The sequence below is a fragment of the Apostichopus japonicus genome, chromosome 7 (assembly GCF_037975245.1).
Source record: "Apostichopus japonicus isolate 1M-3 chromosome 7, ASM3797524v1, whole genome shotgun sequence".
NCBI lineage: Eukaryota > Metazoa > Echinodermata > Holothuroidea > Aspidochirotida > Stichopodidae > Apostichopus > Apostichopus japonicus.
This window is the reverse complement of record NC_092567.1, coordinates 3,648,733-3,673,313: the sequence shown is the minus strand read 5'-3', so window position 1 is coordinate 3,673,313 and position 24,581 is coordinate 3,648,733. Positions and strand designations below refer to the sequence as shown.

The 24,581-nt window shown below is 35.0% G+C and overlaps 2 protein-coding genes and 2 long non-coding RNA genes across 5 annotated transcripts in view; 2 read left to right on the top strand and 2 right to left on the bottom strand.

Annotated features, from left to right (window-relative positions):
* The window catches only part of LOC139969997 (uncharacterized), a 310,518-nt gene that overhangs the window by 37,506 nt on the left and 248,431 nt on the right, over window positions 1-24,581 (bottom strand). The window lies entirely within an intron of this gene.
* The window catches only part of LOC139969971 (uncharacterized), a 480,181-nt gene that overhangs the window by 299,926 nt on the left and 155,674 nt on the right, over window positions 1-24,581 (top strand). The window lies entirely within an intron of this gene.
* LOC139970308 (uncharacterized) lies at window positions 14,827-21,552 on the top strand. Its single transcript, XR_011794092.1, has 4 exons — window positions 14,827-18,060; window positions 19,312-19,477; window positions 19,630-19,766; window positions 20,402-21,552. It is a non-coding gene; the product is annotated as an uncharacterized lncRNA (long non-coding RNA).
* Window positions 20,856-24,177, bottom strand: LOC139970309 (uncharacterized). Of its 2 annotated transcripts, XR_011794095.1 has the most exons (4): window positions 24,101-24,177; window positions 23,553-23,613; window positions 22,696-23,149; window positions 20,856-22,124 (listed from the first exon to the last, which is right to left on the bottom strand). It is a non-coding gene; the product is annotated as an uncharacterized lncRNA (long non-coding RNA). The 2 variants fall into 2 exon arrangements; XR_011794094.1 differs by having other exon boundaries at window positions 20,856-23,149.

The following is a 24,581-nucleotide window of genomic DNA, read 5'->3' as shown; positions in this document are numbered from 1 at the left end:
CATTCTCTGTTTAAGCTTTATAACCTATTAAATAAACCCAGTTGTATGAAAAATGTTACAATCCAATGTTGGTATTGTATTAGTTAACCAACCACAATTATTTTTAACTAGCTGTTGGGCAAGAATCATTGGGTAAAGAAAAATCCATTGGTAAAAGGTTTTACACAACCATTGGGCAAATCGCTGACCAACATTGTTGGGTAAAGGCGTTGGGCAAAGGTGTTGGGCAAAGGTGTTGGGTATTTTTTGCCCAATATCAACCAGGAGGCATACGGACCCAACGGTTGTGTAAATAATTGCCCAGGTTGGGCAATAATTTGCCCAACAATTTTAAGAGTGTAGTATACTGTGTAGCTCTACTAACCCGCTTCTTTGTTATCTTGTACGGTTACCATGGTAACCAAAACATGCAATCACTTGATAAAGTATGAATATAAGACAAATATTCGTATTATTTCCCGCGTATTTTGAACAGACACAAATATACATACATAAGACTATTTTGAAGGAGTCAAGATCCGGGGTGGGGAGGGGGGGGGGGTTGGAGTGGAGTTGTTCCAACAACGGTATAGCCGGTAACTGATACTCTGATTTAAATATTCATAATTTGTCATCCACTAATTGTTTATTTTATCTTGATAATTATCTTCAAGTGTTAGGGATAGTTTATATCTACACCCAGACATTCCAGCCTCATTCATTACTGATCATTAGTGTCTAGGATTGGGTGGATAGTTGAGGGCGCCAAATAATACAGGACAACTCACGTAAACTTTTGTACCACGTTTATTCCAAACGTAGAAACAAACTTATACAAATCTGGACGTGAACAGAAATACATATCTTCAAAATATATTTTTGAGATAAAAGTCTGTAAGTAAATCACGAGCATTGGTATGATAATTAACAACTAAGCATATCATTTCAACATTTAGTAGAACACTAGTAGCGTGTATGACTCTAAAACAACATAATTTACATAACCGACGCTGCTTAACATTTCCAACATACCACTATAAATCCTCGTCAAACATTGGTATTTTTCTTCTGAACCAAAACTTAGCTGTAGTAAAAATTAATGACATTAACAAATATCTTAATCAAATAATGTCTTCACCTAAATGAATGTACTGAACATATACCGCTTTTACGTCACCATCTCGATGTACATTAAATATGAACCGTAGAATGTTGTCAATCATGTTGCACCGTTCTTGTTTATGTTCATTTAATTTCGGGGCAAATGTTCATCATAGCACTTACAACAGTCGTAAAAACAGTCCGTTTAGCCGACCATGTAGCTTACTGTAGCTGCCCTTGCATATTTGCCTTTGTAGCAGGCTTCCTGGATATCACTGATTATGCTCATTTTCTTCGTTTTCTCTGGTGTTAGGAGAATTTGGTCTTCCATTAACTAAAGCTACCTATTATGTCATAGGTTGTAACTTTGACCAAACCGTGAAATATTCGCATAATTATTGGATACCCTGCAACTAACTAAGATATCTGGATATGTTGTCACAATCAAGTGACTGCTCATGATTAGTGAATAATTTTTCGTTCAAAAGGATTTAGACAATTTGTGTCCCACAAAGTTAGTGACATAGATTATTGTTTGTTAAAAAAAAACTTACTTTAATCTTTCCAGGTGGACTGAAGTAACATTATGTTTTCATGTCCTTCTCATTCCTTTAACGGTCAAGTTTGCTTTCAGCAGATTGTAGCTAAAACAACACAAAGTACAGAAGTACACTTTTGCTACTCTTCTAAGTTCAATCTTACTCATTATGAACTAACTTATCAGGTAAATGTTCCTGCGACGGTTCCACGTACACTCATGTGTATAGGACATTAAATACCTGTAGTTTATGGTCAGAAATGAGGATGAACTGGCAGTGTAACAGACAGGCGCGGCGGGACGGGAAAATTATTGGGGGGGGGGGCTAATGTGTGGAGACTATCCAAGCGGAGCGCCACCATCAGTTGGCGCGGAGCGTAAAAAAAAATTGGGTTTTTCAAACCCCCAGATGGCCGGAAACGGCACTTCCCGAGTGTTTTATGCTGCGAATACCTAGCCCTAAAATATGGGTCTCAAGCCTGCAATTTCTCAGATTGCACGTAAAAATCTGTAAAAACATTGTAATTTGTATATTCGATGGTGTTTTAAGAGAGTAGCTATTACTCGTAGTGTACTCGCAAAGACGTTTTTGAGTGTTGTAAATTACTACTTGCAATTAAATGCAATAATTAAATAAATGTCATAAGAAAAAACAGAAAGCATTTCTTAATGTCAACAAATGGGTAATTCCAAAACCATGTGCAGTTGCCAACAAATTTCTATGAACCAAGCACTGTCACGAATGCATGTACCTTATACAGTACAGGTGAAATTCTAATATTGTGTTTATGTTCGTTTAATAATTGATTGCGTTTAAACATAGAGCCATGTTCCACGCCTTGCGTGTACTCGTAGTGTAAACGCACAATTTGATGAGTGTAGCGTTTATCTTATTACACTCTTATTTAAAACACTAATATTCGATGAGGCATAATACAGACAATCAATTATCATATCGTTTGAATGCTCTGGCTGCAATGTTCCCCACCTACCCCCCCCTCATGTTCGCCCTGCTCCCCACCACTCCACCCCACCCCTTGAAGACGCGGTTGGGGTGACAATGTGGTCTATAGCCAGGGGACGGGCCGAGGGTCCCCCAGCATTTACTAAAATTATTACACCTATATAGTATACGTGTGCATCGGACAGATCGACAAGTGTGCATTGAAAAATGGGCAGATGCACGTTTCGGAGCCTTGGTAAATATTGGGGGGGGGGGCTTATCATGCATTTGCCCCCTCAACTTTTTCATGGCTGAGCCCCCAAGCCCCCCCCCCCCCCCCGGTTCCGCCGCACTGGTAACAGATGGTGCCCGATGCGAGGCAGCGCGATTCAACGTTGTTGTTCTTTGTATCGTTTTAAAATCATACCAGAAACCTGTTTTTATTGCATATTATTTGTGTGTGGCGTACATAGATAAACGAAATTGCTTGTATAACATCCCACTCACCATTTTCCAGAGTGCAAATGCTGGACAATTTGGCGATTGATATAAATAAAGGAAGAGGTGATAAGTTTATTGATAAAATGAAAGAAAATTGAAGACTATTTTGTAATTTGTGAAAATATAATATTCGTGATTTGGAATAAACTGTATAGAAGAAGATCTTGCAATTTTTGTTTAGTGGCACTATAGAAACAGAATATCTAAGACGAACGGGGAGGGGGGTGTGGCGGGTAGCTAACATGATGCTTTGTGTGCTAACCAATATTTTGCTTTATTTTTGCAATTACATCGATACATCCACGATGTTCTGGGGTCTATCTTTGAATACTGCCCTCTTTCCCTTCTCGTGGGAAGTTCATAGTTATGACGTCACTCGGTATTTGATGACGTCACTCGGTATTTGATGACGTCACTCAGTGTTTGCTTACGTCACACAGTGCTTGATGACGGCTTTAAACTAACTATGTCTTCCCTATAAAGCTGATGTTTATACTCATGTTATTAAGTCCGTGCATCTTACATTGACGAGTCTGTCTCCTATATTGAGTTTAGTGTGTTCAATGTAGATGTGCGTTTACCTGCCAGGAATAGTTTACTGTGATATTTCTGAAGATATATCATTCTAACTTGTATATTTTTTGCTTCGCCATATTATATTTTCCTGAAATTCTATTTCAAAATCTCATGAATATAATATTTCTTTTCCTTTCAGGTCTCTGACAAAGATGGCAATCTACCAGGAGAAGAGGTAAGAAAGACTAAGATTCATGTTCCTGTTAATAAGTAACGATAATTTAGTAACAATCAAAGAGGTATTAATTAATGTGGAACAAAGAACTAAGACAAAAGAATATGGTACTATGTTTCTTATCAGGGGGGAAAGATTTATAATTGACGTGTATGGAACAGGGAATTTAGATAGGCCAGTTACAATTTTATATCTCGTACTGGTGATAGCACTGTTCTCAATGTCAAGTTTAGATGAGGTCTAAATAATCTTACTTCCGCACACACAAGAAATGATAAACAAAGAAACGGATAGACTTTTAAATACTAATGGTTTAGTCAGATGTTATGGAGCGTTACAAGCCAACAACTCACTAACACAAAGTTGGAATATCGCCTTAAAAATGTCAGCCTTCAACACCACACACCCACGACCCCCATCCCAACCATATGCTTCATGATTATTATTTTTTTTTCACTTTGCTGATGTGCAGATAATAATTCGAAAAGATTAAAAAGTTAACATTTTTAGATTTATGATATTAAATCCTTTGTTGGTGCATTTTTTCGCGAAATAAATTTTCACACGTTATTGACTGTGAAAGGAAGTAACAATAACCCCCTTAAAGTAACCTTTATTAAAACATAATGTTAGGTGAACATTCAACACTGCTATGACAGTAATTTTCTCTTCACAAATAAAAGCTTACTTTAGAGGTCTATATTCAAATCGCTCATATTCCTCGGTATTATTTGATATTTGTTATAATCATTCTCTGGGACTGATGGCGGGTGGGGAATGGATGATGACGCATCTTCGTATATAAGTTAGAACCACATAACCGGTAATCAGTAAGATATTGATTATTGAAATTGAAGATATAACCTGGTCCGCTCTGTTGGTATAATTAGAGTACCAACAGAACGGACCAGGGTTATCTCTTCAATTTCAATAATATGTAAGGTGAACATTCAACACTGTTATCATAGTAATTTTCTCTTCACACATGAGGGCTAACTCTAGAAGTCTATACTCAGTATGAGTGAATCTAGGAGCAAGATGATTTACTGGGTTGTGAGGGTATCCGTTGGGTTATATATATCATTATTATTCATCGTGATACGAGGGCGCCCTGTAGCATCAAATGACTAACTCGGGGTAGAAACTATTCCCTGTGGAATGTAAGCATACCAAGCTTTTGCTATACCAATATAAGGAAACTAGAAAAAAATATAAAAAGTAAATATTTCAGTATCTCAGGGATCACGTGCTTCTGAGGGATTACGTCATGCATTTTCCCACAAAATTCACATCAGCATAATTTTTAAGTTTAGTTTGTGGTAGGCGCTGTCACTAGCCTGCTAGCTGGTTTTACTTTTATGTTGACAAACCTAACACATGTGTAAGAAATTATCAAAGTCTTATAAGAAAGGAATCTGGCTTTCAATTTCCTGTTTTCAATGGTTTTGAGTTTGATCCTCTTTGGCCAAACACATTGTGTAAGATATCAACATGAATATTAGTAATCGGTTCTCTTTACTAAAAACAAAAACAAATCGTGGTCTTTCATTCAGTTTCACCAATTTCTCTGTCAAATAAAATCGAGCTATATAGATAAAGTCGAGGTCAAGCCTAACTGTTACTATATGCCTGCAAACTATCTGCAAACTAACAGGTTCCCAGAAATTGGTACTATGGTAACCACATATGCCCGTATGCTGCGGAAGAGAGTGTGAGTGTATTATGATCGCGAATAATTTTTAAAAAACATTGATAGGAATTACTTTCGTATTGGGGTCCCGGGAGTACATTAAAAAAGCCATTGCATGAGTTTTACGACTTCGTAGGCAATATGTCCCCGTGTCAAACAATGCCTCTGACCAGGGTCTTTAAGCGTGCTCTTACACCATGTGAACACACACGGTGCAGCACTTTCTGCACCACTGAACATCAGTCTGAGTCTTACCCCTCCCCTACCGCCCAACCCAACCTACCCCCATCTCTAACCTTGGGCAATGAACCGAGTTATCTAGATTGGTTTTTATATCACCATCGACCTCAAATCTGAATGACTTATCGTTGATAAAATTATAGTTTTGGAGAACAAGGTATCGCTAGCAGATACAAAGAAAGAAACAAGACGACGTTTCATTTTACAACATTATATGTATTAATAATTAAAGTCTTAATTGTTAATATTCCTCCACTGAAAGTAAAAGCTGATAATCCTAACACAAGTTACACCGTTACAAAACATGAGAGCAGACCCCGGTCTAGCATGGTCATATTTATACAAAACATTTGATCCAATGGGTTTCAAACAGCTGAACATTTATCAACCACATGAATAGACCAAACTCAGTTTACCTTCTAAGTGACATGAATATAAGTTATGTAACGATTATATCAAAGTTAGAAGGAATTGTCGGACTTCATAATGAGTAGAATGTTAGGCTCTGCAGCTTATATGAAAAGCACATAATGAGAGCTGAGTCACCGGGATATGTTTCTGTAACGATTAAATTAATGTTTGAAGGAATTGTCGAACTTTCATAATTATGAGAATGTTAAACCCTGCAGCTAAATTGGAAATGCCTACTAGCTTGATGGGATAAACAGGACGGAAAATTTCCCTGCATCGCACCAATGTGTGATAGTACATTGGGTTGCATTGACTGAGTCATTGTGATATCAAGGGGAATTCCCCTGGATAGGGTCATTTGATGGTTACCAGCAGGGAAGAGGATGGGGTGTGGAGATAAGGGAACTGATTCTTGTACAGTAATCCTGTTCTACAGAGAAATCATTTTTATAGATTGGGAGAGAATGATATCCTTGTGTTATAAGTCAATATTTGTTAAAATATAATACTCATTTTTGTTACTAATATACTTATTTTCAATATTTCAAGCAAACAGTCGAACTTTTTATAGAATCCAACCTTCACAAATCAGTCCTTTCAAGCATGGAATCAAAACGACCACAGCATTAGTGACCTTGTTTTCATGGATTTAGCGTACTAAAATATTCGCAGGACGTACTCGTTAGAAATCCCTAAAATAATAACTGAAATAATAATAATAATAATAAAGAGGACAAAACTTGTCAAGACATTTGGAAACATGCACAGTTTAATGTAACTTGAATCGATGTATCTGAAATAACACTTCTTATATGGCTGCATCTGATGAATGTTTACAACATTTAACTATACTGTATTGTCTTTGTTTCTGTATTATCTTATATATATTCATTACTTATATTTTCCTCTTGTTTAGGGATTCCAAGAGTGGAGTTACCAGTTGAGCTTGTCGAAAATCAACCAGGCAATTCGCAAGTAACTGTAAGTCAATACAGCCGAATACTCTCTACCTTAGTATTTAACATTGTATTTGTTAACAGTGATTGTCTGCTACTTTTATTTCTAAAATCTTAATATATTAAAATTAATCCCCACCATTAACCATGATTTGTATTCCTATGTCTGTGATTATCTATTTCATATGGTCACTAATATCATTTGCTTCAACTATAATTGGTTTTATTATATGTTTCATTAACAAAGCTGATCTCTGATGAAATGTATGGAAATGAGTGATAAGTTCCTTCCATTAGCAGAAACAGCGTTCGCTTGTTTCCCGTGTCGCGGTGTTTTGTGTAGCTGGTGGGTTAAATTACTTGTTGGCTCATGGTATTCCTGGCGCTTTTTCCGGGGGTTGCTTAGGTATCACTTCCTCATTATTATACTAACAAGTAAGTTGTTCGACCAATTTATTATGATATCAATGTTACCTAATATATATCATGTTATCCATATCTCACAGCTCCATGCAGAGGTATGTTCATCCGGCGTTGCCAATCGTCAGCAGGACTGTGACGTCATTCACTCAATCCTCAAAACGATGGCGGTAATTTCAGTGAGGAAGGATCTAATAGAGATTTATGTTATTAACTGTTAACATCTCCCAAATACTACAAACAGCGCCATATAGAGCTTCAGTATAATACACATGTAACTAGTCTAGTATGATTGTGACGTCATTAAATGCCTTTATTCTCAAGACAATGGCATGGTGACTTCGTAAACACTGTAAATTGTACATTCATTGTGAATGGAGCTTGTAGAGAGATTAAGTTGTTAAATAATATTAAAAAATACATATCCAAGAAATACGTAAAATTTGAAAGATTACTGTTCAATTTACATTTTGTTTAAAGGATTACTTATTCGGAATTTCAGTCTTTAAATGTTATAGTACAATAAAAAAGGAGTGTTATTAATGTTTCTTCACCTTTTCTGGTTTGGTAAAATAAATGTCTGGAAAACTCCTTTAATGCTTAATTGATGATGACGTCAACCCCTTAGTACAGGCCTAAATATTCATGTCAATTATGTGATTTATACATTTGAATAACTCCAAAAAATCAAGTTTTGTAATTTCGTTCTTACACCAAAGCATAGTTAGATGATTTCAACAACATTTGTTCGTGTAGAATTTGTACTCCAATGTTAACATGTTATTCGAGGACATAAAAGTCTCTCATCCCATTGTGTTTTGTGTTGTATTTGATGAACCGACATAACTGTCTCCGTATTATTGTATATAGTCCAGTTACCTTTAACTCAGCTGTTCAAAGTAACTTGTCTCAAAATTAAACAAAATGTTATAGCAAAAGCAACCTAGACTGAATTCCAGTGGTCTACGACAAAACAACATTAATGTTGCGCTTAAAGTCATCCTATAATATGCTTCATATTCAACAACTTAGTTTTGTGCGCTAAAGGGTACACATGTAACCTTTTATGTTTTGGAAGTCACGTTGCTGTCGTTCGGGGGACTAGAGGGGTAGGCGATGGAGAGATGCATGTTATCCTTTGACCATTTCTGAATCTGATGTATATGCTTCACTGATCACGATCTATCTTATATTGAGAGACAGCGCCCTCATTTTCGCCAACTACGGTACTTAAAAAGTATGATGACTTCATTGATTATCAAGTTGAAGAAACAATTAACAAATTGACTACTTATGTCTTTGAAATTAGCTCAATTAAATTTAAAACAAAATGATAAAAGCGAAGTACATGTTAGAAAGAATGAGTAACTATGATAATCTCGTCCACGATATTACCCACCTTTCAGACGGGGTTAACCACAGGCAGCGTACATAATTTAAATTTATTGCTAGGTTTTTTTTATATTCGGAGAAGGGGGTGGGGTGTTTAGTAGATTCCTACTCCATCCTATCAAGATATTAGGTTAACTTTGTAAACTGTTGATAACTCCAAATACTACAAAGAAATCCAATCAAAGATTCGATACATTGCATGACCATACAGGCTACTTAGTATTGTAAAGTGTACAACAGGTCATTCCTTACGTTTTATTACCTACATTACTGTTCACATTTACTTTCTCTTCTGACTCTAAATGTGTTTGCTCTTCAAGCCAACATCAAATTACTAAGAACCAATCAAGGTTCTAACGACGTCATCCATCAACCACTACGTCATCAGTATATGAGACTATACATCCCTATCTTATTCTTTGTGTGTATGTGGATGGGCGGGGTGGGGGGGGGGGGGTAGTGTAGGAGGGGATAAATGACGTACCCTCTACATTGGTGACCAAGTAATTGTATATATTAGTCATTTGCATCACCACCAGCACGCTTATTGTATAATTGAACATTACACTGTAATGTGCATTATCTTTCAATTTTCTTTGCCCCCATTATGTAACAAAGTCTTTGTTACTTGCGTAACTGAAGAAAGAGGTTTCACTTACTCGTGTGTGTCCCTGGTCAAGTATTGCTGGTGACCTGTTCTCAGCCTCCTTGCACTCCTCGGTGCAGGGTATAAAGGCCCGGTCACACTACAGCGATATTTTATCGGAATACGGTCCGATTTTTCCGATTTTAGGCCGAAGAGTGAGGTTTGTGGTAGTGAATGTAATGAATGCAGTGGAATATTCGAATGCCTACTTCAAATCTGAGGGGTTCTCGAACTGACTACATTCTGAAGTGACGTCACATCGAAAAAGGATAAAAATCGGAAGAGAAATCGGATAGCTATCCGATAAAGGGAAACGGAGTCAATATCAAAAGTTAGGAGAGGGCTATTCCACATCGGAATGGCTCAACAGATAGCAAATCAGGTCCTTTATCACTGTGGCTAGAAGACCCGAACGGAAAACAGGCTGTTTCGAATCCTCCGGGAAAATCGGATAGTATTCCGATAAAAAATCGGTATAGTGTGACCGGGCCTTTACACCCTTCATTGGTCCAATTGTGTGTAATGATATGATTCATCCCAACTCCAGACCCCTATCTTCGATACCCACCCCCACCCCATTCCCCGACAAGCACTTTACTACTTAGAACATTAATAAACCCCTAATTATGTTAATACTTCTAAAATTATTTGAAGCAGACATGTTTGGAATGCTTTGGATACAATCTGTACATACTGTATCCACACACACTCATTAACTAGGAGTTTGTGTTTTAACTTTTCTGTGGTTTTCTTCGTTCCTACTTTTACTAATTTTGATTTAAACTGTGACGTATCGGTTACGTAATGTCTTAAATCTCACACGAGTATAGTCACATTAATTGTGTCAATGTAAAGACTAAGTGACATTCATTGGTTATCTACAATACCATTGTGTTATTAAAATCGATCTACGAGAACTTAGAGGTGATATTAATTAATATCTGTGATATGTTTGTTCTAAGCCAGCATTTCTTCATTTCTTTCTGTTCCAATGTTTTATCGTTCTTAACATGAAAACAATAGGATTACGTGACAAATCTTAAAAAGTTAGCTCAGGGAAAATGTATTTGACTAATCATATAATAAGCATCCAATTCCTACCTTGCGTTTTCGAGATATCGATAGCTGAAATTGTCACAATTTGTAATATAAGCGAACTTGAAGCAAACAGGTTTGACGTCATGGTTACAGCACACTGATAGCGAATGTTCTGTTTATTCCTATGTTTAATTTTCTTGATATGACATTGGATTGTATAGGGTTACAACTTTGCTTTCGGGGATTTGAAGATATTAATACCCAAATGACTGTAGTATATTCATATTTTATTGAATCCTCATTTTGAAAAAGAAATCATGGATGTACATTTCCAACGGAGTAATGGATACTTTTCATACTTGCTTTATGTAGATGTTTCTTAGTAAGAAGGAGTGCCCTATTGTTTTGGCGTTGACCTTATGAATATTAATGAGATTATTGGATCAAACCTAAGGAGTTTTACATTAAAATAACTCCGCAACAAGAATTCAGATTGTAGCCAGACTTTGTATACAGTTGTTGGTTAATAGCTGGTACATGTAGGCAATCTCAGTCCCAAAGAAATCCCGGCACATTTTTACGCTGACAGGGCCCAACTTTCATTACAAACCTACATGCATTTTGGGACACATTATTGGGCCTGAATTTATGAAGCCCAATATTTGTGGAACCATTTGAGCGCAAAATTTTGTTGGGCCCAATTTTTTGGGAGGTGCCAATAATTTAAACTTGTAAATAATTCCACAACCTTAAATCAGATCAAATCCAAACTTGGAATACAATTTTGGTTAACAGCGGGTACATGTTGGCATAAATATTATGATATTTGGGTGTTGGTTACTACACTTTATTATTCCACTATTCAAGTAACCATAGTGACCGTTGGACTCTTGTTAGTATTTTATCGTCTTTATTTACCTTCCGTTGTTATTAAAGTCCTAAATAATGCCTTGTCTGTTAAGACCATACGATCATGTGAGCTTACAAAATTAAACAATATTGAATATGATCACAATGCTGATAATGTTCCGTACATTATGTAAACATTAATACAATGGTATGCTCTTTGTGGTTTATATTTAATTTTTATTATTTCTTCTTTTTTTTTCATTTTAATGAATCTTGTGTCTATTTGTTTGTGAGACTAAAGGAGAATCAAACCCAACAATCCTTTTATTAGTATTTGTTAGGTAAGCTATCGATCATTGTAATATTATGTGATAGGTTAGCTATTGATCATATTTACTATGATGTGATAGGTAAACTATCGATCATATTTACTATTATGTGATAGCTAAGCTATCGATCACTATCATATAGATAAGCTCTCGATCATTTTAAAATTATGTGACAGGTAAGCAATGGATCATATTTAATATTACATGATAGGTAAGCTATCGATCATTTTAATATAATGTGATATGTAAGCTATCGATCATTTTAATAGTATGTAGGTAAGCTATCGATCATTGTACTATCATGTGATAGGTAAGCTATTAATATTATGTGATATGTAAGCTATCGATCATTTTAATATTATGTAATAGGTAAGCTCTTGATCATTTTAATATTATGTGATAGGTAAGCTATCGATCATTTTATAATTATGTGATAGGTAAGCTATCGATCATTGTACTATCATGTGATAGGTAAGCTATCGATCATTGTACTATCATGTGATAGGTAAGCTATTAATATTATGTGATATGTAAGCTATCGATCATTTTAATATTATGTGATAGGTAAGCTATCGATCATATTTAATATCATCTGATAGGTAAGCTATCGATCATTGTAATGCTATCTGATAGGTAAGCAATTGATCATATTTAATATTATGTGATATGTAGGCTATCGATCATTTTAAAATTATGTGATAGGTTAGCTATCGATCATTTTAATATGATGTGATAGGTAATCAAATGAACATATTTATTATTATGTGATATGTAAGTAACTAATCATTTTAAAATGTTGTGATACGTAAATTATCGATCATATTAAATATCAATCATTATTATATTATGTGATAGGAAAGCTATCGATCATTTTAATATTAGTGATATGTAAGCTATCGATCATTTTAATATTACGTGATAGGTAGGCTATCAATCATATTTACTATTATATGATAGGTAAGCTATCGACGAGCAAGTCACTTTAGGTCACTTAGGCATGAAAAAAAAAAACATATTTGATTTTGGAGGTACCGATTCTTGAATTATTGTTAAGATACAAGACTCGTATATTTGAATAAGTTTTAATTTTTTTTTTTAATGTTGTCTTTAATAATTGCTTCATTAACAGTCTCTTTTTATAATGTTTATAAGCAGAACGTAAAACAGTTATTGTTTTATCATTACATAATTTTGGCGTAGTAAAGCTGATAATTTATTTATATATCAAGTAATTCTTAAATGAAAAGATCGTCTCTGTATTGTATATACTCTTCATTTTATTACTTCATTGTCATTTTAATGCGTCTTATAAATGATTCTACTGGGTTCATTTTATTTCAGATCTTCTTTATTTCTTTAAGTTACGATATTTTTCTTCGATTTATAACAATCTAAGACTAACTAATACTTGCTCTAATTATTGTTATGTTTTTTCATTACTTGTTATATTGCATTCTACTTCATCCGTTTATTAATTTTACTTTTTTTCAAGATTTAGTTGCTTTCTTTCGTTCCTCCTATTTCTATATTATGAATTAATCTTTGATATTACTCACGCGTAATAGAGTGAATATTAGAAGAATATTGTTAAATGTTATCATAATAACAAAGACTCGCTGTCTACCGTTAAACTATTGATTGTATTACTCAAAATCATACTAAAACGTTGTTTTAGACATTAATTAATAACAATGACATGTTTTGTTTTTAAATCCAGTTCTGTGTTCCATTATTATGATCTCTAATGGTGTTACTTTGAAGACAATAGGAACAAGTGACTTTGACGTATTATAGTAAGATTTTAACATAAAAGTAACGAAGATAATGGTCTGTATACTTAACATAAACCATAAATGCAATGATCTGCTCTGCATACATATCTTTCATTCTTCTTGTATCGTTATTTTGCTTCTTCTTATTAATGATGCTGGTTGACAATTATTGAATATTCATGATCTCTCCATTATAATTTAGTTCTTGTCGTATTTAAATAGCTTTAAGCCAATTGGATATTATGAAGCCTCAAGTTTACCAATATTACCCAGGCAACGTCCCGAAAAACTGAATATATTTACATATAAAGAAAAACTCAGATTGACAGAAAAATATGGATGAAATCACCGCGTTGCAGTGTTTATGATATTAGATATTTCCAAGGAAATTATTATTACTTTATTTTGTAATTGATCTTGGTATCTTCCGTATTTCTGTATGCTTTTACAAATAAAAGTTCTCTGCAAAAAAACACACTTGTTCCCTGTGAGGCGATCCTGGTCTCTCATAGTGATACAATCACAACATATTAATCCCGTTTATCTGTTACTCTATCAAAAGTTAGTATCATGGAATCAAAATATGAAATTATTGATATGTATTGATGTTTTAATGCCAATGGAAGCAATAAAAAACTGATCAGAGAAATGTTGTCAACAGTGTTATCTCTGTGTAACATGTAGTATATGTAGTAACTTGTTCTGGCCTGCATTAAGATCACATAGAATTTTATGTCTATACAGTTACTTTCAAAACAGGTGAGGCTGGTAAAGTTGCAGTCAGTTGTGATCAAGAAATTCTTCTTCTCCTGATAAAAGTGTCGCTATCGTTCTGTGTGCCTTAAATTGAAACTTTCTCTTCAAGTTGATCCCAAACTTTTCTAGAAACAAATGTTGTTCCCCCCTGACCTCAGATGACCTACAGAAATTTAGCGAAACCGGTAGATAATATGTATAAACTAGGTATGTTTCTGGCCTAGTGACGTAAGTTCAAATATAATTTGATTTCATTCAAACCAAACTAGAATCTTTTTAAAACTGTTTAGCTGTTCTAAAGACTTGTTTTAATCTGTATTTCAAAGGCAGAATATGTTGTGTCTCACAATTTTAATGTATGATTCTGTATCGTTTCATTTCTATGACTGAGTCAATGGCTTATGTTATACTTCATGGTGTGATTTTGTGGTCTGCAGTGCAAGATATATAGCTTTCTCGTTAACAGCGCAATTTATGGTACACTGTAAAACCCAACACGTCAAGACAACTTGAAAAAGTCGAGGTAACCCGCTGCCTTAACTTTTTTAAGTTCACTCTACTAACCCAGAAACTCCATAAGTAAGACTTGACAGTAGTGGTTACAACCAACTCACTGGTTTTACTTTGTTACACTTCATGTTCATCAGTTGTGGCAACAGATATCAGCAAAGTCCAACAAATTTAATCTTTATCTGTTTTTGAGAAAAAGCTGGGCAAGTTGTGGTAACTAAAACATTAGAGCTGATACAGCATAGCCTTTCCTCGTTAAACTGACAAGACCAATTCAAGTTTTTCCCACTTTCCATTATCTCCAGAGTTAACTTTGAATATTTAAGTTGACGCTACTTGGCATATTCTAGGCAGCGGGTTACCTCAATTTAATTGAGTTATGACAACAGACAATTTTAGTAAAGAAAACTATATATTGCTAAGTTAACAACACAACTTTATTTTCAACCTCTGAAGTCAGTAACAATGTACTTTAACAAGGAAATAGAAGAAATAATCAAACGCATAAAAAGTGCCTAATACTTTTATCGGTGGAAACAACGCCAAAATGTATCAATAATGAGATACAGAAGAACATGGAGCATGGGTACATGCCTGCTGCAATCATTCATTTCCATGATTCATTTGAGATAGTAAATACCAATTTCAAGTGCATGTGTTCTTTGGTATGAAATACAGAAGTAAAATTAATATGTTATGGCTGCTGGAAATAACCAATGTTGTTAAAAGCCAAGAAGAAAGAAGTAACCATTCCTCTCAGCCATTTACAATATGATTGTTTTAGCTAAAGACTTTTAATTTTGTGGCAAATAGTTTTATAGGTGAATCATAATTACATCATCATGTAAATAGGCAACGATGCTCAAAACACCAATGTTTCATTAACTAAAGGAATGCACTTAAAGTTGTCATTAGCAAAGCTATAGTGATGCGACCAATTGTTCTTGCATCTGTTTTTATGACAAAGACTAGTTATGATGGATAAGAGCATTGTTCAATTGTGAAAACCAAGCATAGAACAGGAACTTCATCTTTTCAATGATATGAAAAATTTCTTTTCAGGGTATTTTGATCCCTTGTATTAAAAATTACCATGAAACTAGTTCCCATGAAAGCTAAGGATATGTTTGGGGAATCACATACAACCTTTCATCCTAGAAAGGGGTATATGAAATCAAGCCAGGGTTCAGCAAATAGCCCCTGTTTGGTCCTTTGTACTCAAAAACTTACATTTTAATCAGAAGATAAAGCAACTCTGTAAAACTCTTTTAATAATCTGAGAGGAAGTACAACAGTCTTTGCTCATGAAAACCTGCATGCAAAGTAAAGTCATAATGAAAAATGTTTGTTTTAGATCTTTACAGCAAAGCACTTTATTTTTACCCATTTGGAACACAAAATACTTTGAAAGAATTCCATTGTCAATCCTGTCTTTTGCCAGTTTTTGGATCCTTCAAACACTTGTATTACTGTGATTTGAATAGTTTCATCACAACACAGATATCTGATGCATTTTCCTTTATCAGTATATATAATATTAATACTGACTTCCTGTAAATGATTTCACAGTACATCCCTCATTGGGCTTTGTTTAGGATGAACATGTTTGTAAGTTCAAATTTTGCAAATTATTTCTGAAACATATACTATGATACCAATCACATTGATGCAAGCAAGCTGTTAGAAATTCTCCATAACTAAGCAAGTACAAAGTGATTATTTGACAAACAATGGCTCTGAATAAAAATGAAAATGTAAACTAGAGTTTAAGCCCGATAGAATTTTTTTCAGACATTTTTGGACCCTTCCAACTCACTAGAGGTGTGGGCTATTATATCATTTCTCTGCCTGAAGAAAACATCGGCATATCATAAAATTAACTTTGTTTCGCTCTTTGATTATTACAATGATTATTATTAGTGCCTATTCACCCAATCAACAATTCTTCATAAGTTGAAATGTAAAAGCAGAGAAACAATTTCCCATGGCATCCTGTTCCATATTACAATTTGTTCCAACACATTTTCAAGATTTACCAAGAAACAAGATAATTACCAGTCAAATGGAGTTTTGCAATATCTCTCTGGACACCACATGAACTATTTAAACACTTCAGATGCATGATAACTATAAATGTTTATAATGGAATGTAATGCCACAGGCATGGTTTTAAATTGTTAAGAGGGTTATTTAAGTAGCCTGACGGTTTATTTTTTGTTAATAAATTACACTAAAACAGCAATATATTAACTTCTTTAACTAAAGAATATTATTGTTTAAGCTGTCAATTAGCAAAAATATTCAGCAGTCCCTTTTTCTTGAATCTATATCCAGGACACAATTTGTACTTACGATGGATCAAATAAACCAATGGTGTTGTTAACATATACAGTAGAATGCAAAAATGAAACAAACCAAAATTAAAGTAAATTTCCTCCAAGGTGGTAATAAAAACAGTGTAAGAATTTTGACCAAAGGTGACCATATTTGAATTTCTGGTATATTTGGGGCAAATACAGCATACAGTACCTTTATGCTACCAAAGGTAACCATATTTGAATTTCTGGTATATTTGGGGCAAATACAGCATACCTTTATGCTAGTTTTGCATGTAATATTGTACAAAATGTAACTGTTAAATTGTCACAAGGTAATTTCTAATAAAAAGTATGTACTCTTATTTACTGTATTTTAAGTATTGCTAAAACAAGAATATAGATGAATGAGCTCTTGTATTATCTGATCATACCATACACTACAGAATGAGTTATATAGCCTACCCCTGTCTCAAAGTGAAACAAGTTCTGAAACTTTTGTCTGGTTGACAATATTTCCACCATTCTGTCAAGGTGTTGGTCTAGTGAAGAAAAGAAACTGCTGTCCAGAGCAAGGTTCACTCTTAATTTTTCCGGGTCACTTTTGTGACCCGGATTCCTGATAAAAATAGTTTCATCCTTTTCAGGATAATTTTAATCCATTCCCGGATAAAATTCAACCATTCCCGATTCAATTTCATTAGGCATGGTATCATTTCATTGTACCGTTCCTGATCAAAACGTAAAGCTTGATGCTATTGGCTGATGTACATCATGTGACCTGCAGCGCTCGAACGTACGCTACACGGTCTTACACAGACGCCATCTTTTCGAAATTTTGCACTCACGAAATGCTCTTATGGATCTCGTAGAAGCAAAATTACTTCAATGGGGATTGGAGAAGTACGTCAAGAATTTCAAAGGTGAGTTATTAGGCACTTTCCATTTCGTTTGTTGTGTTAATCATACGCAATAAAGTTAGTGATTTGAAGAAGCTATGCTCACTCCGTCACGGGTTTACTCTGGCCTAGCGTTATACAGTGTACACTATAGTGCGTAGCGTGTGGTGTGAAAAATATAAACGCTAGGTTTTTGATTGACTGTACTGTACAGTATACTGCAGTACTGTACATGCCTACACACAACAGTATGCAGTACTATTGTGAAGCCTCTATGGTGCCACAGGGCAAACAGTATTACTGTATGGTGGGTTCTAATGTTCAGTTGCTACTTCACCACAAAGTGGATTGTAATTTTTCGATAACCAAATAAATTGAATGACATAAGTAAGGCAGGCAAGGCCTAATAAGGGTTCCTGGTAATTTAGATTTAGGTAATGTAAGACTTGCCTACAGTGGGAATCAGTCTTTCCCTTGTATGTTCTACTGTATATTAGGTGATCATTTACAAATAAGGCATTAGACCTATATGCTACTGTAGTGTTGTGGTTGGACTGGGCCCAGTAGTGGAGTGTACTGAACTGTACTTTTGCGTTGAAATGAAAACAACACTGATTTTTCATACTTTTTTATTTTAATCAATATTTAAATAAGTTTCTGCAAAAGAAAAAAACAGAAATGGTAAAGTCGTCATTAAATCGCAAATACATTTGTAGGCTAGTGTCCATAGGTTCATGGTATTGTGTAATAGTACAGTCAACGCTTGAAGTAGCGGTTCCGCGAATATTTCAGGTATACCCGGTTATACCGAGCAGGTATGCCGCTTTATGTTAATGCTTATACCAATGCACCTTAGCATAAAGTTGCTTATGGTCTTGCCTAGTAATGGCAAAAAGAGGGGCAAAATAACACACTAAATGGTATGCAGAAACTTCTCTGAATTCTTATACTGTTCATGGAAATAGATCATAAGGATCTGAGATCCGTATTGAAACGTTCAGTAAACTTCATTTATGGCAATATGTTTTAAACTGCAAAAAAAGGTAAGGAAAAATTGGCCAAATACAGGCCTTTTCAAATTGTGTTCATATACCATACTGTGTGCAAAAGTGGGTGCTGTACAGTAAGCTTGTGATAAGAATAGGCTCTTACTTGCATGAGGTCTGCAGATAAAAAATAAAAATTGCAGAAATGAACATTCATGGAGGTATTACTACAATGAATTTTTAGAGAAGTAACATTTTTCTATCATATGTTTTCTTTGCTAAATTTCAGGAAGTCTAGTTTTGTGCTGGCACAGGTCGCCATGAAGCAACAGGCTACCCGGAAAACCGACTGCGATACGTGAGGAGAAAGGACCAAAATAAGACAAAGAAGTCTGTTCGCGACCCTCATAAACCTTCAAAGCTGGTTGACACAACAGATTTGGAATTGACATCAGGTAAATTAAAATGTATTTATTTATTTATTTAGTCTTTCATTCATCCATCCATCCATCCTACCATCCATCCATACATCCATCCATTCATTCATGTAGTTTTTGCATCTAGTGACTTTTGTTGCTTAAAACGATATCAATGATTGTTTTCACAGATGATGCAGAGGAGTGTGTTCTTTCAGCGATGGTAACGTGTCTGGAGACTGGAGTATCACAGAGCCTTTAATATCAGAGACAATAAGAAGAGTTCTGTGGGAGATATTCTCTCAGAAAATACACAACAGATGGCATGGTAAGAGTTTTACTCAATACATGTGCTATTCTAGCTCAGTCACTTGGCGAACAGGAACCCAAACTGAAGTGCGCTAAGCTTACTGTTGCTGTAAGACTTAAGAAGAGTGAATAATGCCATGTTGTAGGCTACACATAATATATCAACGTTAATTGGGCCATAAGAGTATGGTATGAGTGTTTTGCTAGTCCTTTTCTAGCCTTTCCTTGGGTACCTGTTAGGTTGATTGCAATTTTACTGAGCTTCAAAATCATGCAAATCTGCTTTTTCTCTTTCTTTTATGACTCTACTATTTATAGTACTTTAAGTTAGCGAAGTTTGCCTCACATTCTTAAAATCATATATGTTTCTCAGAGAGAATGACCAAACGGTTATGAAATGATTGAGAATCACAATGATAATGATGCATGGTGTTGGTGATGGTGGTGGTGATGATGATAGTGAAGATGGTGGTGGTGGTGATGATGGAGGTGTTGGTGATGATGATGATGATGGTGGTGTTGGTGATGATGATGATGAGGAGGAGCTGGTTGCAAAATTTTAAAATTGTGGCAATGTATGGTTGTATCCTTGTATGTCAGAATGTTGCAATTTGAAAACAAAAATGTGTAATTTCTCATATATCTTTTCAATAGATTGGCACAAACATACCATCTGTCCTTGAAAAAGTTCAACCGCCACAGCCTTTCGTTTTGGCATGAGGACCAAGAGAGCAACCAGAGCAGGTGTTTAGTAGAGTTGAAAAAAGGGGGCTACCTTGCCAATGACTTCTGCAGACAGTTGACATATCTTTTAAAATACTTGAACTCAATTATACATAGAATGATACAACACCTGGGACTTTTTGAGAACTTTCTGAACCAGAAGACTGAGCAATCATCACCTTTTTTTTACCCGTCATGGTATTAATGGATATCACATTATCTTAGATAACAAATTTATCATAGTTTGAGTTCAGTTTGTCCACTCATGTTCAATATTGACAGGTCAAATTGCACTGGAATAGTTTGGGTGAGCCGGTTGCATAATTTAAGTGCAAAAATTCCTCATTGTTATGTGTGAGCTGTTCAGATTTTAAAGATGAATAGAGGGATGGTGTTTTTTCTAGCATAAACAGTGAGTGATGCATTGGTAACTTAACCTGCCCCCACCACCTCCTCCAACTAAAACCTGCTTATGCCACTTAAAGTAACAAGAGAAACATCATCAAGCATTCATACGTGATAATTCAAGCACTTGTTCATTTCCAAACATGTTGGTAGTTCAGTAAAATACTTAAGTTTTCAAAGTATTTTCATTTATTTTAATACATAGAACATTCGATGCAATTAATATTTAATAAAATTTTGCAAAGGTAAACATAGTAAGGAAATTATTTTTACAAACATTTTCTTATTCCCATGACAAATCACATCTCTATCATTTCTGCTGTATGTAACAAAGATTTTGTGCATGCAATTTAAAGTCTTACCCATTGTTAAGTTGTACAATATCAAAGTTGTGTCATTCTATAGTACTAAGTTATTTGTAACAAACCAAAATACATCAAAGTATCATTATTTGGTAAATAATGTAAGACCATTCGCTGAGAGGCTGGTGGAGTAGTATTTTTCAGAATTTTTCATTATCCTGCAATATGTAGATTTCAAAGGTTAAAGTTAGCAGGAGATGATCTCTTTTAAGCATATTCTAACATTTGTACCTATTGTAGGATATCTTTAGTGGAGATTTTAAAGCATAAGACATAGACATTCTAGTTAGAAAATAAAGTTTTTGAAAGCAAAAAGTTACACATTGCCACAACAAGTCACAAGTCACATATATAACATGGATATAACTAAAAATAGTATACACTTTTGCTGCCTTAATAAAACTCTCGCATTCCATCCACTTTTCCATTTCCGCTTTTGTTCATCAGTATTGTAACCCAGATCAACCTTTTTATAAGTAGAAATAATTGACGTTGTTTGTTAACGAAGTTGTTAAAAAGAATAAAGACATGGCCAAGTTATTTTCAGATTTGTATGTTGTTTCTTATTCATAACATATCCAAAACGTAAGTACCCTTGAAACGGAAACGGGATCAAATTTATCCGGAATGGGGTCATTGTTTTTTTGATCCGGAAATCCGGATCATTTTGATCCGGGCGGGGTCGGTGCCCCTGGGATCCGGAAGCCGGATCAAATTTGATCCGGAATGGGGTCATTGTTCTTTGATCCGGAAATCCGGATCATTTTGATCCGGACGGGGTCGGTGCCCCTGGGATCCGGAAACCGGATCAAATTTGATCCGGAATGAATCAAATTTGATCCGGATGTTTTAAGAGTGTTGCTTAACCTCGAAAACTCAGCCTTCAACTGAAAGAATAAAATGAGAAATGTAGAAAACAATATTTAGTTAAGTTTGCCATATGAAAAGAAGATGGCTCCCTTTTGCCAGGTAGCAATATTATAGAAAGCCTTTTCCAAGGTGAGAGTATAAATGCAACTTGTAAGTGCATTTGTCGATGGTAGTCAACTGCCAATCGGAATCCTGGGTAAGACCATATATAATATACAGTTATAAACTAATTTTACAGGTATTTAGTGCAGATATTAGTGACAAACAAAATAAGTAATGGTGACTGACATCCATGGGTTAAAAAATACTAATTACTAATGCTAAAAAATGCTTAAAATGCTAATTACTGATCAGATCACCCTGCTGCACCATATTCAGACCACATACTTTGTATCTCTTTTTTTCTGTATTTTACCAAAATTTTATACATAAGAAATAAAACATCTCTAACACTAATCACCCACTGTGATTACTTTTATTACTCATTATACACTGCACTACTATATCATGAAAAATACAAAACAAAATGTCCAATTTTAGTGAAGGAGACAGCACCCCAATAAATTAATGAACAATTAAGGAACTTACTTCACTGGGAAGAAATAAGGCGGGCATCTTTCTACCATTTCGTTGACGGCTGGCGCATTTAAGACCAGGTCCTGTCTACGGTATGCATAGGTCCTTATCATCATTTTATTAATCTGTCCATGTCCCTGTTTCTCTTTTGAACTTCTGTGCAAAAGTTTTCTCAATAAGACTCCATACTTGTTGCATCTTCTCCAATTGGAATGTCTGGTAAGTAATTTATTTCTGCTCTCTTTGGTTTTTTGTGTTTTGATGAAGCATTCCAGGGTAGGAGCGCTTCCTTGGGTTAACGTTTAGATGTAAACGTTTAGAAACTGCCTTCAAGGCTTAACTTATCTTTCAAAGTTTCCATAAGGTTCTCAACAGACTCTGGACGTTGCTCAAGGGACACCTTCTGAATGTCCTTTGGTGACAACACTACCCTCAATTTGTACATAGTATCAATTTCTGAGCAATCCTATGCATGAAAAGAGAACAATGTAAGTGAGTTAGAAGCTGGCTATATCGTCTCGTACACTCCCCTTAGAATTACAGTACTGTACCACATAGTAATATTTTAGCAGTAAGTGCAACAACCCATTCAGCTGCAGTATACCAAATGCACTGCATAAATATGCAGTATGGCAGCTGATCTACTGTACATCTACTCTTGGCTACTTGCATGAGTAGAAATTTTGCATGTAAATGTCATCCAAGTACTGCATCTTTCAACGTTTAGTAAGGCTCATGCTTTATCACAGACAACTCAACTTAGGGTAACTCCAGTTGTTCTTCATGTATATCTACAGAGTGTTTTAACACAACCACTTTAGCTTCTCTCATAGTGTAGGAAGTTAGAAGGTAGTAATCTTTAAGATTACCTGGACAAACTACTTGATCATAGTTTTCAGTCTCTGTCACTTTGTATGCTCCAATGTGGCTCTGAAAAATAGATGTATGCAATTTTACTACAAGCCATCCATTGTTTTTATCAACAATAATAGTTTGTATATTTGCTAGTACAGAATGACCACTATCACTGCCAATCACAACAAACATATCTCTAAATTATACCTCATTCAAATTTGCTAATCAGTACCATGTATTAACCACATGAGCTCATGCTGATGAACCGAATGTTTTACTCCTTTGTCTCACACTGCGCAACTGTTAATGGTTAGGCCTATCTGTAAAGCTCTATAGCCTAACCTAATGCACAGCCTACGTTCAACGTGAAATGGAGCTTATAAATGTTGTAGGCTAGGCTGTTGAAATAGTAACTTTTCTAATCCAATTCAATCACGCATATAATTTCATGCTGCAAGTTTTAAACTTTGACTTGGGCTAATTTTAACAACATATTTCAGATTCAGTCGAATTTTTGCGAATATCATTACTGTATTGAGCATTAATCATTCTAAATACGAACCGTAAATCATCCAAGACTTGGAAAAGCTGGCCCCTGACGTATGTTATCTACTTAGTCGATATACGCGCGCGAGCGATCACTTACCGGTAATTTTGTTGAAAATACGCACAGTCTTCTCTTTCCAGTCGTTTTCATGTAGAAATGTTTTGATACTCGACCATCACAAGTTGAAACAACGATATCTTCATACGTTGATCTACGTTTCCGCATAAAACTTACGTAAATCATGTTGTAACGCTTATTTTAACATTATTGAGTCATCCTGACTGTCATAACCCTTGTTCAGAAAGCTCATCTACCGGTTGGGTTTTACAGTGTATACCGCAAGCTGATATATTGTGGCAATTCATCCTAAGCAAACGATAGTATCATATTGATGTAAAGTTCAGTGATAGGGTAATGATTGTTCCTATTTATTTTTGTATGTGTTTAATTCGTCAACGTACTGATAATATTCATTGAATTAATAAAGAAATACAAC